Below are 15,857 nucleotides of genomic sequence, written 5' to 3'. Positions count from 1 at the left end.
TCACTTTAATAATTCATACTTTAATAATTCACTTTAATAATTCATACTTTAATAATTCACTTTAATAATTCAAAAATCTATTATAAATAGAATTCAATAGGTTTGATTATTTCATAGAAACTTGAAAATATATTTCTCTAAACTCTCTCAATCGAATTACATATATATATATATAAATATATTTTTTGTATTATTTCAAGATATTATTAGTATACATAAAATACTACGACGGAGTTATACTCGGACGATTTCAAAATAAATTTTCAAACGGGATAGAGCTAAGGAAATTATGGGTTATAGCTATGGAGGTTATGGGTATTGATCGAGGGTATTGCTCGTGAGGTCAACCTAACGTTTATCATTTTCAGTGCCGTCATATACATAATTGCTACGAAATACAGTATTGTGAGTTTCATTTGCTCCCTTTTTAATTGCTTTTGCAATATATATTTTTGGGCTGAGAATACATGCGCTGTTTTATAAATGTTTTACGAAGTAGGCACAAGTACTAAAACTAATTCTATGTGGGTTTAAACCAGAAATATACCCTTAGCTTGGTAACATTAAACTACTTGTCTATGTATAGTAGGCGCGAATCCTAAAGATAGATCTATTGGGCCTGACAAACCCCATCCTGACTATGGGATGCTTTAGTACTTCGAGGTTATTTTAAACACACCTGATCTGGTGTACTTCAGAGGGTAAAACATGAATGTTAAGGCTTGTTACCGGGTGCCTACAACTTATAGAATACTTTTATACACTTGCGAGTGTACATATATTTATAAACGGAAATCTTGTGGTCTATTAATATATTGAAATGATTGTTATGATAAACCTATGAACTCACCAACCTTTTGGTTGACACTTTAAAGCATGTTTATTCTCAGGTATTAAAGAAATCTTCCGCTATGCATTAGCTCATTTTAAGGATATTACTTGGAGTCATTCATGGCATATTTTAAAAGACATTGCATTCGAGTCATTGAGTTCATCAAGATTATTATTAAGCCAATTATAGTTGGATGTATTATGAAATGGTGTGCATGCCGTCAACTTTCATTGTAAAGAAAGTTTGTCTTTTAAAAACGAATGCAATGTTTGTAAAATGTATCATATAGAGGTCAAATACCTTGCGATGTAATCAACTATTGTGAATCGTTTATAATGTATATGAACGGGTCCTTTCAACTACCGAGAATCGACGACTTATTTGATCAACTGCAAGGCTCGTCTGTTTATTCGAAGATGATTTACGTTCTGGATATCATCAAATGCGGGTGAAGGAGGATGATATTCCAAAGACTACTTTTAGGACGTGTTACGGTCATTACGAGTTTATGGTTATGCTGTTTGGATTGACTAACGCACCAGCTGTGTTCATGGACCTCATGAACCGAGTGTGTGGGCCATATCTTGACAAGTTTGTCATTGTTTTCATCGATGACATACTTATTTACTCAAAGAATGATCAAGAGCACGAAGAACATTTGAGAAAAGTGCTAGAGTTGCTGAGAAAAGAAAAACTGTACGCTAAGTTTTCAAAGTGTGCATTTTGGTTGGAAGGAGTTCAATTCCTCGGTCACATAGTGAACAAAGAAGGTATTCAGGTGGATCCAGCAAAGATTGAAACCGTTGAAAAGTGGGAAACCCCGAAAACTCCGAAACACATACGCCAGTTTTTAGGACTAGCTGGTTACTACAGAAGGTTCATCCAAGACTTTTCCAGAATAGCAAAATCCTTGACTGCATTAACGCATAAAGGGAAGAAATTTGAATAGAAAGATGAACAAGAGAAAGCGTTTCAATTGTTAAAGAAAAAGTTAACTACGGCACCTATATTGTCATTACCTGAAGGGAATGATGATTTTGTGATATATTGTGATGCCTCAAAGTAAGGTCTCGGTTGTGTATTAATGCAACGAACGAAAGTAATTGCTTATGCGTCTAGACAATTGAAGATTCACGAACAGAATTATACGACGCATGATTTGGAATTAGGCGCAGTTGTTTTTGCATTAAAGACTTAGAGGCACTACTCATATGGGGTCAAAAGTATTATATATACCGACCACAAAAGTCTTCAACACATATTTAATCAGAAACAACTGAATATGAGGCAGCGTAGGTGGATTGAATTGTTGAATGATTACGACTTTGAGATTCGTTACCACTCGAGGAAGGCAAATGTGGTAGCCGACGCCTTGAGCAGAAAGGACAGAGAACCCATTCGAGTAAAAGCTATGAATATAATGATTCACACTAACCTTACTACTCAAATAAAGGAGGCGCAACAAGGAGTTTTAAAAGAAAGAAATTTAAAGGATGAAATACCCAAAGGATCGGCGGAGAAGCTCATAAAACCAGATACTCAATATTCGGGAAGACGGAACCCGGTATAGGGCTGAAAGAATTTGGGTACCAAAATTTGGAGATATGAGAGAAATGGTACTTAGATAAGCTCATAAAACCAGATACTCAATACAACCTGGAACGGGAAAGATGTACAAGGATCTTAAGAAACATTTTTGGTGGCCGGGTATGAAAGTCGATGTTGCTAAATATGTAGGAGAATGTTTGACGTGTTCTAAGGTCAAAGCTGAGCATCAGAAACCATCAGGTCTACTTCAGCAACCTGAAATTCCGGAATGGAAATGGGAAAATATTACCATAGATTTCATCACAAAATTGCCAAGGACTGCAAGTGGTTTTGATACTATTTGGGTAATAGTTGATCGTCTCACCAAATCAGCACACTTCCTGCCAATAAGAGAAGATGACAAGATGGAGAAGTTAGCACGTCTGTATTTGAAGAAAGTCGTCTCCAGACATGGAATACCAATCTCTATTATCTCTGATAGGGATGGCAGATTTATTTCAAGATTCTGGCAGATATTACAGCAAGCATTAGGAACTCGTCTAGACATGAGTACTGCTTATCATCCATAAACTGATGGGCAGAGTGAAAGGACGATACAAACGCTTGAAGACATGCTACGAGCATGTGTTATTGATTTCGGAAACAGTTGGGATTGACACCTTCCGTTAGCAGAATTTTCCTACAACAACAGCTACCATTCAAGCATTGAGATGGCGCCGTTTGAAGCACTTTATGGTAGAAAGTGAAGGTCTCCAATTTGTTGGAGTGAAGTGGGGGATAGACAGATTACGGGTCCGGAGATAATACAAGAAACTACCGAGAAGATCATCCAAATTCAACAACGGTTGAAAACCGCTCAAAGTCGACAAAAGAGCTACGCTGACATTAAAAGAAAAGATATAGAATTTGAAATTAGAGAGATAGTCATGCTTAAAGTTGCACCTTGGAAAGGCGTTGTTCGATTTGGTAAACGAGGGAAATTAAATCCAAGGTATATTGGACCATTCAAGATTATTGATCGTGTCGGACCAGTAGCTTACCGACTTGAGTTAACTCAACAACTCGCGGCTGTATTTAACACTTTCCACGTCTCGAATTTGAAGAAATGTTTTGCTAAAGAAGATCTCACTATTCCGTTAGACAAAATCCAAATCAACGAAAAACTTCAATTCATCGAGGAACCCGTCGAAATAATGGATCGTGAGGTTAAAAGACTTAAGCAAAACAAGATACCAATTGTTAAGGTTTGATGGAATGCCCGTAGAGGACCCGAGTTCACCTGGGAACGAGAAGATCAGATGAAGAAGAAATACCCGCACTTATTTCCAGAAGATACGTCAACACCTCCAACTGTTTAAAAATTCGGGACGAAATTTATTTAATGGGTAGGTATTGTAGTGACCTGAACTTTTCCATGTTTATATATATTAAATGAAATTGATATTTACATGATTAAGTGTTTCCAACATGTTAAGCAATCAAACTTGTTAAGACTTGATTAATTGAAATAGGTTTCATGTAGACAATTGACCACCCAAGTTGACCGGTGATTCACGAACGCTAACACTTGTAAAAACTATGTGATGACATATATATGGATATATATATATATAGTTAACATGATATTATGATAAGTATGTATCTCATTAGGTATTTTAACAATGAGTTATATACATAAAAATGAGCCTATTGAATTAAGAAACTCGAAAACGATATATATAACGATTATCGTTATATCAACGTCTTACTAATTACATATGAATCATATTAAGATATTGATACACTATGTTTAACATGATAAAATGATAATTAAGTATATCATTAAGTATGTTAACAATGAACTACATATGTAAAACAAGACTACTAACTTAATGATTTCGAAACGAGGCATATATGTAACGATTATCGTTGTAACGACATTTAATTGTATAATATATATATCATATTAACATATATTAATACATCATAATATCATGATAATGTAATAATTTAACATCTCATTAGATATAATAAACAATGGGTTAACAACATTTAACATAATCGTTAACCTAAAGGTTTCAAAACAACACTTACATGTAACGACTAACGATGATTTAACGACTCAGTTAAAATGTATATACATGTAGTGTTTTAATATGTATTTATACACTTTTGAAAGACTTCAAAACACTTATAAAAATACTTCTACTTAACAAAAATGCTTACAATTACATCATCGTTCAGTTTCATCAATAATTCTACTCGTATGCACCCGTATTCGTACTCGTACAATACACAGCTTTTAGATGTATGTACTATTGGTATATACACTCCAATGATCAGCTCTTAGCAGCCCATGTGAGTCACATAACACATGTAGGAACCATCATTTGACAACTAGCATGAAATATCTCATAAAATTACAAAAATATTAGTAATCATTCATGACTTATTTACATGTAAACAAAATTACACATCCTTTATATCTAATCCATATACCAACGACCAAAAACACCTACAAACACTGTCATTCTTCAATTTTCTTCATCTAATTGATCTCTCTCAAGTTTTATCTTCAAGTTCTAAATGTTCTTCATAAATTCTACAAGTTCTAGTTTCATAAAATTAAGAATACTTCCAAGTTTACTAGCTCACTTCCAATCTTGTAAAGTGATCATCCAACCTCAAGAAATACTTGTTGTTTACAGTAAGATATAATTCTAAATCAAGGTAATACTCATATACAAACTTTGATTCAATTCCTATAACTATAACTATCTTAATTCGAGTGATAATCATACTTGAACTTGTTTTTGTGTCATGATTCTACTTCAAGAACTTTCAAGCTATCCAAGATCCTTTGAAGCTAGATCATTTCTTGTCACTTCCAGTAGGTTTACCTACTAAACTTGAGGTAGTAATGATGTTCATAACATCATTCGATTCATACATATAAAACTATCTTATTCGAAGATTTGAACATGTAATCACTAGAACATAGTTTAGTTAATTCTAAACTTGTTCACAAACAAAAGTTAATCTTTCTAACTTGACTTTTAAAATCAACTAAACACATGTTCTATATCTATATGATATGCTAACTTAATGATTTAAAACCAGAAAACACGAAAAACACCGTAAAACCGGATATACGCCGTCGTAGTAACACCGCGGGCTGTTTTGGGTTAGTTAATTAAAAACTATGATAAACTTTGATTTAAAAGTTGTTCTTCTGGGAAAATGATTTTTATTATGAACATGAAACTATATCCAAAAATCATGGTTAAACTCAAAGTGAAAGTATGTTTTCCAAAATGGTCATCTAGACGTCGTTCTTTCGACTGAAATGACTACCTTTACAAAAATGACTTGTAACCTGTATTTCCGACTATAAACTTATACTTTTTCTGTTTAGATTCATAAACTTAAGTTCAATATGAAACCATAGCAACTTGAAACACTCAAAACGGATTTAAAACGAAGAAGTTATGGGTAAAACAAGATTGGATATTTTTGCTTGTTGTAGCTACGTGAAAATTGGTAACAAATTTATATTAATCATATCCTAGCTAACTTATATTGTATTATACATGTATTCTAATATATTATGTAATCTTGGGATACCATAGACACGTATGCAAATGTTTTGACATATCATATCGACCCATCTATATATATTATTTGGAACAACCATAGACACTCTATATGCAGTAATGTTAGAGTTAGCTATACAGGGTTGAGGTTGATTCCAAAAATATATATACTTTGAGTTGTGATCTAGCCTGATACGTGTATACACTGGGTCGTGGATTGATTCAAGATAATATATATCGATTTATTTCTGTACATCTAATTGTGGACAACTAGTTATAGGTTACTAATGAGGACAACTGACATAATAAACTTAAAACATTAAAACTTATTAAAAATGTTTTAAATATATTTTGAACATACTTTGATATATATGTACATATTTGTTATAGGTTCGTGAATCGACCAGTGGCCAAGTCTTACTTCCCAACGAAGTGAAAATCTGTGAAAGTGAGTTATAGTCCCACTTTTAAAATCTAATATTTTGGGATGAGAATACGTGCAGTTTTATAAATGTTTTACGAAATAGACACAAGTAATTGAAACTACATTATATGGGTGAATGATCGAAGCCGAGTATGCCCCTTTTGCTTGGTAACCTAAGAATTAGTAAACCGAACTACTAATTGACGCGATTCCTAAAGATAGTTCTATTGGGCCTAACGAACCCTATCCAAAGTACCGGATGCTTTAGTACTTCGAATTTGTTTTTATCATGTCTGAAGGATTTCCCGGAATGATAGGGGATATTCTTATATGCATCTTGTTAATGTCGGTTACCAGGTGTTCACCATATGAATGAATTTTATCTCTATGTATGGGATGTATATTGAAATCTGAAATCTTGTGGTCTATTATTATGATTTGATAATATATAGTTTAAACCTATAACTCACCAACATTTTTGTTGACGTTTTAAGCATGTTTATTCTCAGGTGATTATTAAGAGCTTCCGTTGTTGCATACTAAAATAAGGACAAGATTTGGAGTCCATGCTTGTATGATATTATGTAAAAACTGCATTCAAGAAACTTATTTTTGATGTAATATATTCTTATTGTAAATCATTATGTAATGGTCGTGTGTAAACGGTATATTTTAGATTATCATTATTTGATAATCTACGTAATGCTTTTTAAACATTTATCGATAAAATAAAGGTTATGGTTGTTTTAAAAATGAATGCAGTCTTTGAAAAACGTCTCATATAGAGGTCAAAACCTCACAACGAAATCAATTAATATGGAACGTTTATAATCAATATGAACGGGACATTTCACGTTTAACATTTTTCGTAATTGGAATATTATGACTACGAAATACTAATTGTTATTTTATAATAACTATTACTTGGGTTTTTGGATGCTTAATTACGCTTAGTAATTTACTAGAGCACACTAGTTAGTCTTGTTGGACTTTCTACCATGTTGGACCTTAGCCCACCCTACACTAGTTAGTGGACTATTTAATTAGCCCAATTATAAGTAACTAGTGACCCATTAATATGAAAGACAAATGCCTATTTATTAGAGGGAACATACTAGCATTTTTGTCAAGTATTATCCTTAATGTTGCATGAGATCCTAACATAAGCACCAACTTTAGACAACCATTAACCAAAAACCAAAAAGTTGTCCCCCTTGTCCCCCCCACCATACCTATGGCCACACACCCCCTCCCTCACCTCACCTCCTATAAATACAAGCCTTATTCCATCCATTTTACACTTGCTTTCATTTGTAATTTACACACACTTACTCTCTAATTCTTTCTCTAGTTCTTTCTCTCTCTAAAAAGTGTATGTATTTGATTTTTTTTCTTCTTCTTCCTCTCGCTCTCACGAAATCAGCATCATCATCATGGGTCTAACTTTTTAGCTTTTGATCTTGATTACATCTTGTAGATTCAAACATGGATTTGAATCCTCCAAGAACATGGAAGATTCAATCTTTCTAGCTTTGAATCTTCACCTACTTTGTAGATCTAAATCTTTTAGCTTTAATCTTGTTATTTTGTTATAAAGATTCAAACTTGTGTTTGTAATCTTCATGTATCTTAAAGATCCAAGTTTAAGCTCCAAGATCTTCAAGAACACTAAAGATCCAAGATTTTTAGCTTAGGGTCTCATTATTATGTTAAAGATCTTAGATTTTTAGATTATGGTCTCATTACTTTCATTATTTTGTTAAAGATCTTAGCTTTATAGCTTATGGTCTCATTAATCTTGTAAAGGTTCAAGCTTTCTAGCTTTGTAATCTTATAACTTGTGTGAAAAGGATCCAAGCTCTCTAGCTTAGGGTTCCATCACTTTATTTCATTTAGATTATGTTCATACTTGTTTGATTGAAGTAAAGTTTGTAGCTTTCATTGTAAATAGAACTTGTAATTGTGTTAAGACTAAGGATATGATGTAACCTTGGTTCATCATCCATCTAAGACTCTTAAATGAGTTGTATTCTTACTTTGTCTTAATATATTGTGTGTTGAATGTAGAATCTTGGTCAAGGTGATGCTAACACATCAATGAGTTGTACACTTGAAGCTACAAGCATCAAGGATGAGAACCGTGATGAGCATCAAACACCAAGAACCTCACCAGAGAACTTGTTTACTGTTTTTCGGGATCTGATAAGATTCCTGAACTTCTGAAAAATTTATTTTCTGTTAGTTCGTTTTGAGTAGATGACTTTTCGTTTAGGCCTCGTATTAATCCGATATACGGTTTAGGATTTATAGCCCTCCGAAAGTCACTACGCCGTTGTAACGTTGTGCTGAAATTTCTGACCTACTCGTACTTAAACCGTCGCCACGGTCAAACGAAGACAAGTTAGGTTCTGGAAATTGGTAAGCAGTTAGAGGACTCATATACTGAGCCATAGCCACTGACTACGCGTCTTTTCATTTTGTATAGAGGTCGTAGCAGCTGACCGAAGACATCCTATTGTTTCGATCTCTATTCTTGTCAAACTTACTTAGCTTTTATGATGATGAATGATGATGATGATGACACTTAAACTTAATTTATTCACTTTTACACTTATTGGGACAACATACTGACCTAGTGACCTTTGACTTAGATTGACGACCTTTCGGACTGACTTACTACCTGCATACGTTCCGTATCGACTTTTACTGCTTATTCACTGTGAGTTATAGCTTCCCTTTTTACTTATACTATTTTTGGGACTGAGAATACATGCGCTTTTTATGTTTTACTTACTTGAAACGAGAACTTAAACTTTACATATGTGTGAGTTATATAACGGCATAAACATTCCCCTTAGCACGATAACGTTTAATCATTGGTTTTTGAACCGGTGAACGCCAATATTAGATATGGATCCATAGGGTTTGACATCCCCACTCGGTGTAGTCGCGCTAGCATTTAACGGGTGTTTGATACTTCGAGGACATACGCACTCGCCAAGTGTACTTTTAGGGGGTATTATTGTTACGCTAAGTTAGTTACCGGGTGCCCACGGATAAGCATATACTTTTCATACTGTTTTGAATACGATAATTCGTGGTCTACATTACTTTACTGTTTACAAACTATAGCTCACCAACATTCGTGTTGACTTTTAAGCTTGTATTTCTCAGGTGCTTAGACAATTTGCTTCAGCTGTAAGACTTGCTATCTTGGTGTTTAGGACTTGCTGTTATGGACCTGCTATGTTAGATTTCCGCTGCATTACTTAGAGATGTCTCAATCATGAAACTTTTATCTTGCATTCGCAACTTATGTTATTTTCAAATAATGACTTTGTAACGACCTTTGTGTCACGTTATCTTTTGTAAACGCTATCTTTTATGCATGCAAAAATGGTTTTCAAATAGCATGTAGTATTCGACCGTGTAAAGATCCTGTTGTTGACCAATCGTACACGATGGTTTTATACGGGGCGTCACACATTTTCTGCAATTTTCCTTGTTTTTGATCCTGTTTGATACATAACTTTGATAAAATCATTAGAATTACCTTTTTCCCCATTTTACCCATTTTAGCATATTTTAGGATTAAAATGTTCTCAAAATACTAAGATAACTCCTTAAAATGTTATCAAAAAACTGTATAATTTAAGAGTTATCATCATGATCATTTGTTTTTTGAGTGTCATTATTCGCTAAAGGTATGGAAAGTGGTGTGTTATATTTGCATCTTCCCTTCTTCCAACGGGATCACTCCTTAGGCTTATTTTCCCCACACTTATTCTTCTCATACTCATTTAACATCTTAATTTGTTAAAAGAAATTCAATGTGGTGTCAAGACCCCTACGAAACGACATTTCAAATTTAACATTTAACTCATGCATGGATTTGCTTTCTCACTTTGAAACTAAGCTTATATTGCTCTTTTATGAATTCGGTCACTATTTTATCAATGGTAAGCTCATCATCATCTTCTTTATCAATTTTAACCATTTTCACATTTGAGCTAGGAACTTTAGATCTCGGGACTAATAGAATAGATTCAAATATGGCACCATAACGAATAATTAAAGTATTATTGACATAGTTAATGGTGGCATGAGCAGTAGCTAGAAATGGAGATCCTAGGATTAAAGGAGTTATCGGATCTTCTTTCATGTCCATAACCACAAAATCAATTCTATAGAAAGCATAACTGACGATAATTTCAACTTCTTTAACAACCCCCAACGGTTCATGTAAACGACTATCAGCAAAGCACACATTCCCTTTGATAGGTTCCAACGATGGCAATCCTAAGCGATTGTAGACGGAGAATGACATAACATTAATGCTAGAACCAATATCGGCTAATCCAATAATAGGAATGGGACCACGAATTAAGCAAGGGACTTGGAATTCCCCTGGATCAGTACTCATAACAGGAATTTCAGGTGATGCATATGGGTCTACGGGATCAATTATGAATGATTAAAGAGGGCAGAAACCTTCTTTTCTTCTTTCTTCCAACTGTTTCATAGTATCAGCTAACCAATTATCTTTATTTTCACACTCCGATTTTTCAAATTTTTCACTAGTAACTTCATCACTTTCATCAGCCTTTTTATTAACCTCTTCTTCCTTCTCATCAAATAATTCAGGCATAAAGATTACCTCATCACGATCAAGACCTCGAACTTTAGCATCTTTTGACTTATCTTCTTCATTAGCAGTCAACTTTTTAATTTCTTGATCATATTCTTCCTCTACCATTTCAAACTCCCATAAGTACCTTAAACCAGGTTCATAAATATCAACCTTAATCACTTCTCTAATCACATTCACCTTTTCAAAATGAACTTCCTTAGAGACTTCAGATTCAGCAGGAACTTTTCCCTTGACAAGTTTGAACAACTTAGCAACATTGCATTCTAAGCTTTGAATGGATGCTTGATGATTATTTTGCGCTTGAGAAAGTTGAGCCTTTATGTTACCATTAGCTTCATTTTGATTCTTGATAAAAGTTAGGATGCTTTCTTCGAGATTAGACTTCTTTTCGGTTTGAGCATTAGAAGATGAATTTGGAATGAAGGGTGCTCTAATAGGAAAGAAACTAGGTGGATTTTTATTATTAGTAGGATAAGGTGCATTATAATTATTACGGTAGTTCGGGTTTCGTTGATATTGATTCACATAAGAAACGTTCTCAACTTGCTCCATAGTAAGACTAGCAACACAATCTTCTATAGCATGAGGACCTTGGCATTTTTCACAACCTACCTTAATCATATGCATTTCTTTGATAAGCTTTTCAATTTTTCTTCCCAAATTACCCAATTGCACATTCATAGCCTTAACCATATCTTCAGAATCATAACTAACAAATTTTACCGAACGAGAAATGTCTAAGTCTTGATGCCATTCGTGGGAATGAGCAGCTAACTTATTGATTAACGTTTCAACTTCTTCGGCAGTTTTACTCACGATATTTCCTCCAGCAGATGTATCAATCTCTCTTCTTGTAGCTATATCACAACCTTTATAGAAAGCAGTTACCTTTTTAAACTTATCCAAACCATGTTGTGGACAACCTCTAAGCATTTGACCAAATCGAACCCAAGCAGAATAAAGAGACTCGTTAGTTTTCTGACGAAAAGTAGCAATTTTAGTTTGAAGAGTGACAGTTTTGGATGTGGGAAAGAAACAAGTTAAAAAAATTTCAACCATAGTATCCCAACTAGTGATATCTCCTTTGGGCAACGAATTTAACCACTCTTTAGCTTCATCTTTTAACGAACATGGAAACAAACGAAGATAGATGACATTACTTTCCACATTATTAATATTAAATAGATTGAGAATATCTTTAAAATTCCGAATGTGAGCATTAGCATCTTCTTTTTCAGTACCCCTAAATTGGTTATCCTTAAGCAAGTGAAAGATAGGACCCTTAATATCAAAGTTTTCTTTTATAACTGGCTAGGTAATAACGTGACCTAATCCTTCCCGACCTGCTTTCATTAATGCTTCCATTGAATTTTCAGTAGTCATTTCAATTTCTGGACCAAAAAGATATCCTAAATTAGAATCAGGACTAGACGGTAGACTAAATAATGAGTTATTATTAGAAGTAGTTCCTTCATTGAAATTTAATTTCTTAACAATATTCGGATCTTTAGAAGGTTTAAATAATATATCGAGATTTGGTAACATGTCTTGTAAGACGAGTTTCTTGGATCGGGTATTCATGTGATATAAAATCATAGAAAGAAATATTTTAGGAGAAAATGTTTTAGACCTAAAAGGACATATATAATTTAATTTTAAATTTATTCTAATTCATTTTCTTATATTTAAGAAATATGTTAATATATTAATAAATTTTAAATTGATAAATATAATAATAAATATTAATGACATAACAAATAATATAAATATTAAATAACAACTTTTATCGCATAACAACGAATAATCAAACATACACGGCCTATTGAATCTTTCAATACTTAAGTGACCCGTCAACGTCTAGGTCAGAGCTGAAACCTTTAAATCGGAACCCCAACAACCCTCTTCTAAAGGAAGACAGTCATCACCCGTTTTCAAGAAATAACAATAACCAAAGTATATCCAATTTCCGTATTTACCGCGCTCGCCAACAGCGGTGCCAAAAAGTTGATGTGTCAAAAGTGTCTGTGCAGTAGTGCTTAATTTGAATTTCAACTTTTAAATTTATAAAACCTTTATTTTATAACACCCTAACGAGAAACAAGACCCAATCAGATGTAGTATTTTAGGTTATCGTCCCATGAAAGCGTAGATGCGGATAAGAGTTGTTTTATTAAATAGTTTAATCCTTATTAAAGAATTAAAGATAAATTTTTATATTTTTATAGGATAGATTCTTATCTCTTAGGAAAGAGATGCTTTACAGATAAACAAAATAATAAAACAAAACAAAGAATTGAAGATTCAAAACAATTAAAAATAAAAGCAGTTACATGAACGAATAACTCATACGAGAATCATATTAGGCAAGTTTCATAACTTATATTAACACAAAGTAGAATAATAATCGTAGACCAACTATTATCCCTTAATAGGCTAAGCTAAGTATTGCATATCATTCAACAGGTAGGACTTAAAGCATATGCTAGACATGTGATGTTCATGGCTAACATCTCAATTCTTCATATTTAATTCAATTACATGATACATATTAATCTTGTGATGAGGCTCAACATGCAAATAGACTGACAAATTATATAAGCTATTAAACACCAAGTAGATCAACTCAAGTTACTAGCTGAAAGTCAATTACTACTAAGTTCTCATGCAATCATTAATTAAACAAATCTAAACAAAGGTTCTTCGATTAAGCCTAACAATATCTAACTCTATTATATAAGAGTAATTCAAATTCAACATATTTATCACTATTATGTTGTTTAACCTAGTTGCACGCAATTCAATTTGACAAGTTTGATGGACTAGATCTAAACAAGTAGCATGAATCGAATAATAGATCATCGGATTAAGTATTAATCAACCTTAAAATCGTGTTGTAAAAGTTGGCCGACTTGGCCGACGCGTTGGCCGATGCGTCATTTTTTTGGGTTCTCCGTCCCTTTTTTTCTTCTTCTGAAAACGACTCAAAAGACGGTCAAAGCTAAAAGTTAGGTCAAAGTCTGTCAAAGACGATCAGAGTTGGTCAAAACGGTCAAAATCAGTCAAATTTTCGTCAAGATGTGATATGTTTTAAAATTAGGTTTTGTTTTCATTTTTTGGGCCGCTCTTTTCTCTGTGTCCTTACTGATTATGTACTCGGTAATAGGGATGACAATGGATCGGATATGGATCGGGTGATGCCGTATCCATATCCATATCAATTTAATTTTTGTTCATCCATATCCATATTCATATCCATTTAGTTTCAGGTCATCCATCCATATCCATATCCAGTGGATTAAGCAGGTTAATGGATTTCCAATGGATATTAAAACTTTGTTATAATATTTTCTTATATGTGACTAAGACAAAAAAGTAGTATAGCAATAATGAATATAACATGAAATCTGTAAGTTTATTTTGTTGGATATACGTGTTTTATTGGAATATATTATAGTTATAGTTATTTCATTAGAGGATTGAAAGCATAATATAAATCTAATGGTAAATGAACTTGTAATAGTAAATATGTAAGCATAAATATATATTTATGCATTTGTAAACGTATTTCGGGTGGTAATGGATATATCCATGGATGAAACTTTTCATCCATATCCATTTAGATTCATCCATATCCGTATCCATATCTATTTAGGTTCATCCATATCCATCACAAAGAGGGTGGATCGGGTGGATATCCACCGGATCGGGTGGCCATTGCCATCCCTACTAGGTAACATTAATTGAGTTTGAAGTTTGATTGTATTTAAATTCAAGTTCTTATTTAAGAAACTTATGGTATAGAATCAACTATTTTATACATATATAAATATATATATTTAAGAAATTATTAATAAAGTCAAAGTTGGTCAACGACCGATGCGTCCCCGATGCGTCCCCGACTCGGCTGACGCGTCCTTTTATGTCTCGACCGATGCGTCCCCGACTCGCGACTTTTACAGCCTTGCCTAAAATCATGTTATTTAATCATTAAGCATGGAAGACAAATATATTAAAGCATATCAGATTCAAAACAATTCAAATATCATTACAGAAACTCGACCATACAGATCTGGAAAAGAACCAGAAACTGTACAGATGAAGCACGAAGCCGGCGGCTTTGTTCCATCCAAGACGGCGGCTTGGATTGGTGAAGCCGGCGGCTTCATCTGATTCCCAGAAGAAGTTTAGTTTTTCATCCACGTAACCACTATGAACATTTAGTTCATAGCAGAAGACGAATAGAAACGATTAAAATAAATAAAACAGATTAAACAATAAGATAAAGATAGAGTCATACCTCAAAATGTAGATGAAAAGAACTTGAATAGATAACTTGAATAATTCTTGTTTACAATGGAAAATAAATCTAATCTAAGGGTTTTAGAGAAAATCCTAAAAGAAAAACGGAACTAAAAAGTGTTGTATTAAGTTGTACATTGAAAACTGTAACAGAAGCCCTCTATTTATACTATTTAGAATCGGTGGCCAAGTCGGCGGCTTCCTTGGGTCAGTGACTCCTTTTGCAAGTTAACCTTGATCCGCAAGCACAAAATGCGTAACCGTTATATCTAAGCCGGCGGTTTTGATAGCAGGCCGGCGGCTTCAGTTATCCAGCAAACTTTTTGATTTTATTTCCATTTTTACATGAACTTGGTCGACAAGTCGAGAAACCGTGTGACTTAGGCCGGTGGCTTCAGTGTGAAGCCGGCGGCTTTAACTGTATTTTGCTTGATCAACAAGTTCATCCAATTCTGCGAGCAATTCTAGAACATTCTTGTATATTCACACCAAAGCTGGCGGCTTCCTTGAACCCTGGCCGGCGGCTTCATA

This window comes from Rutidosis leptorrhynchoides, chromosome 8 (assembly GCF_046630445.1).
Source record: "Rutidosis leptorrhynchoides isolate AG116_Rl617_1_P2 chromosome 8, CSIRO_AGI_Rlap_v1, whole genome shotgun sequence".
Lineage (NCBI taxonomy): Eukaryota > Viridiplantae > Streptophyta > Magnoliopsida > Asterales > Asteraceae > Rutidosis > Rutidosis leptorrhynchoides.
The sequence above is the reverse complement of the archived record's forward strand: the minus strand, read 5'-3'. Positions refer to the sequence as shown.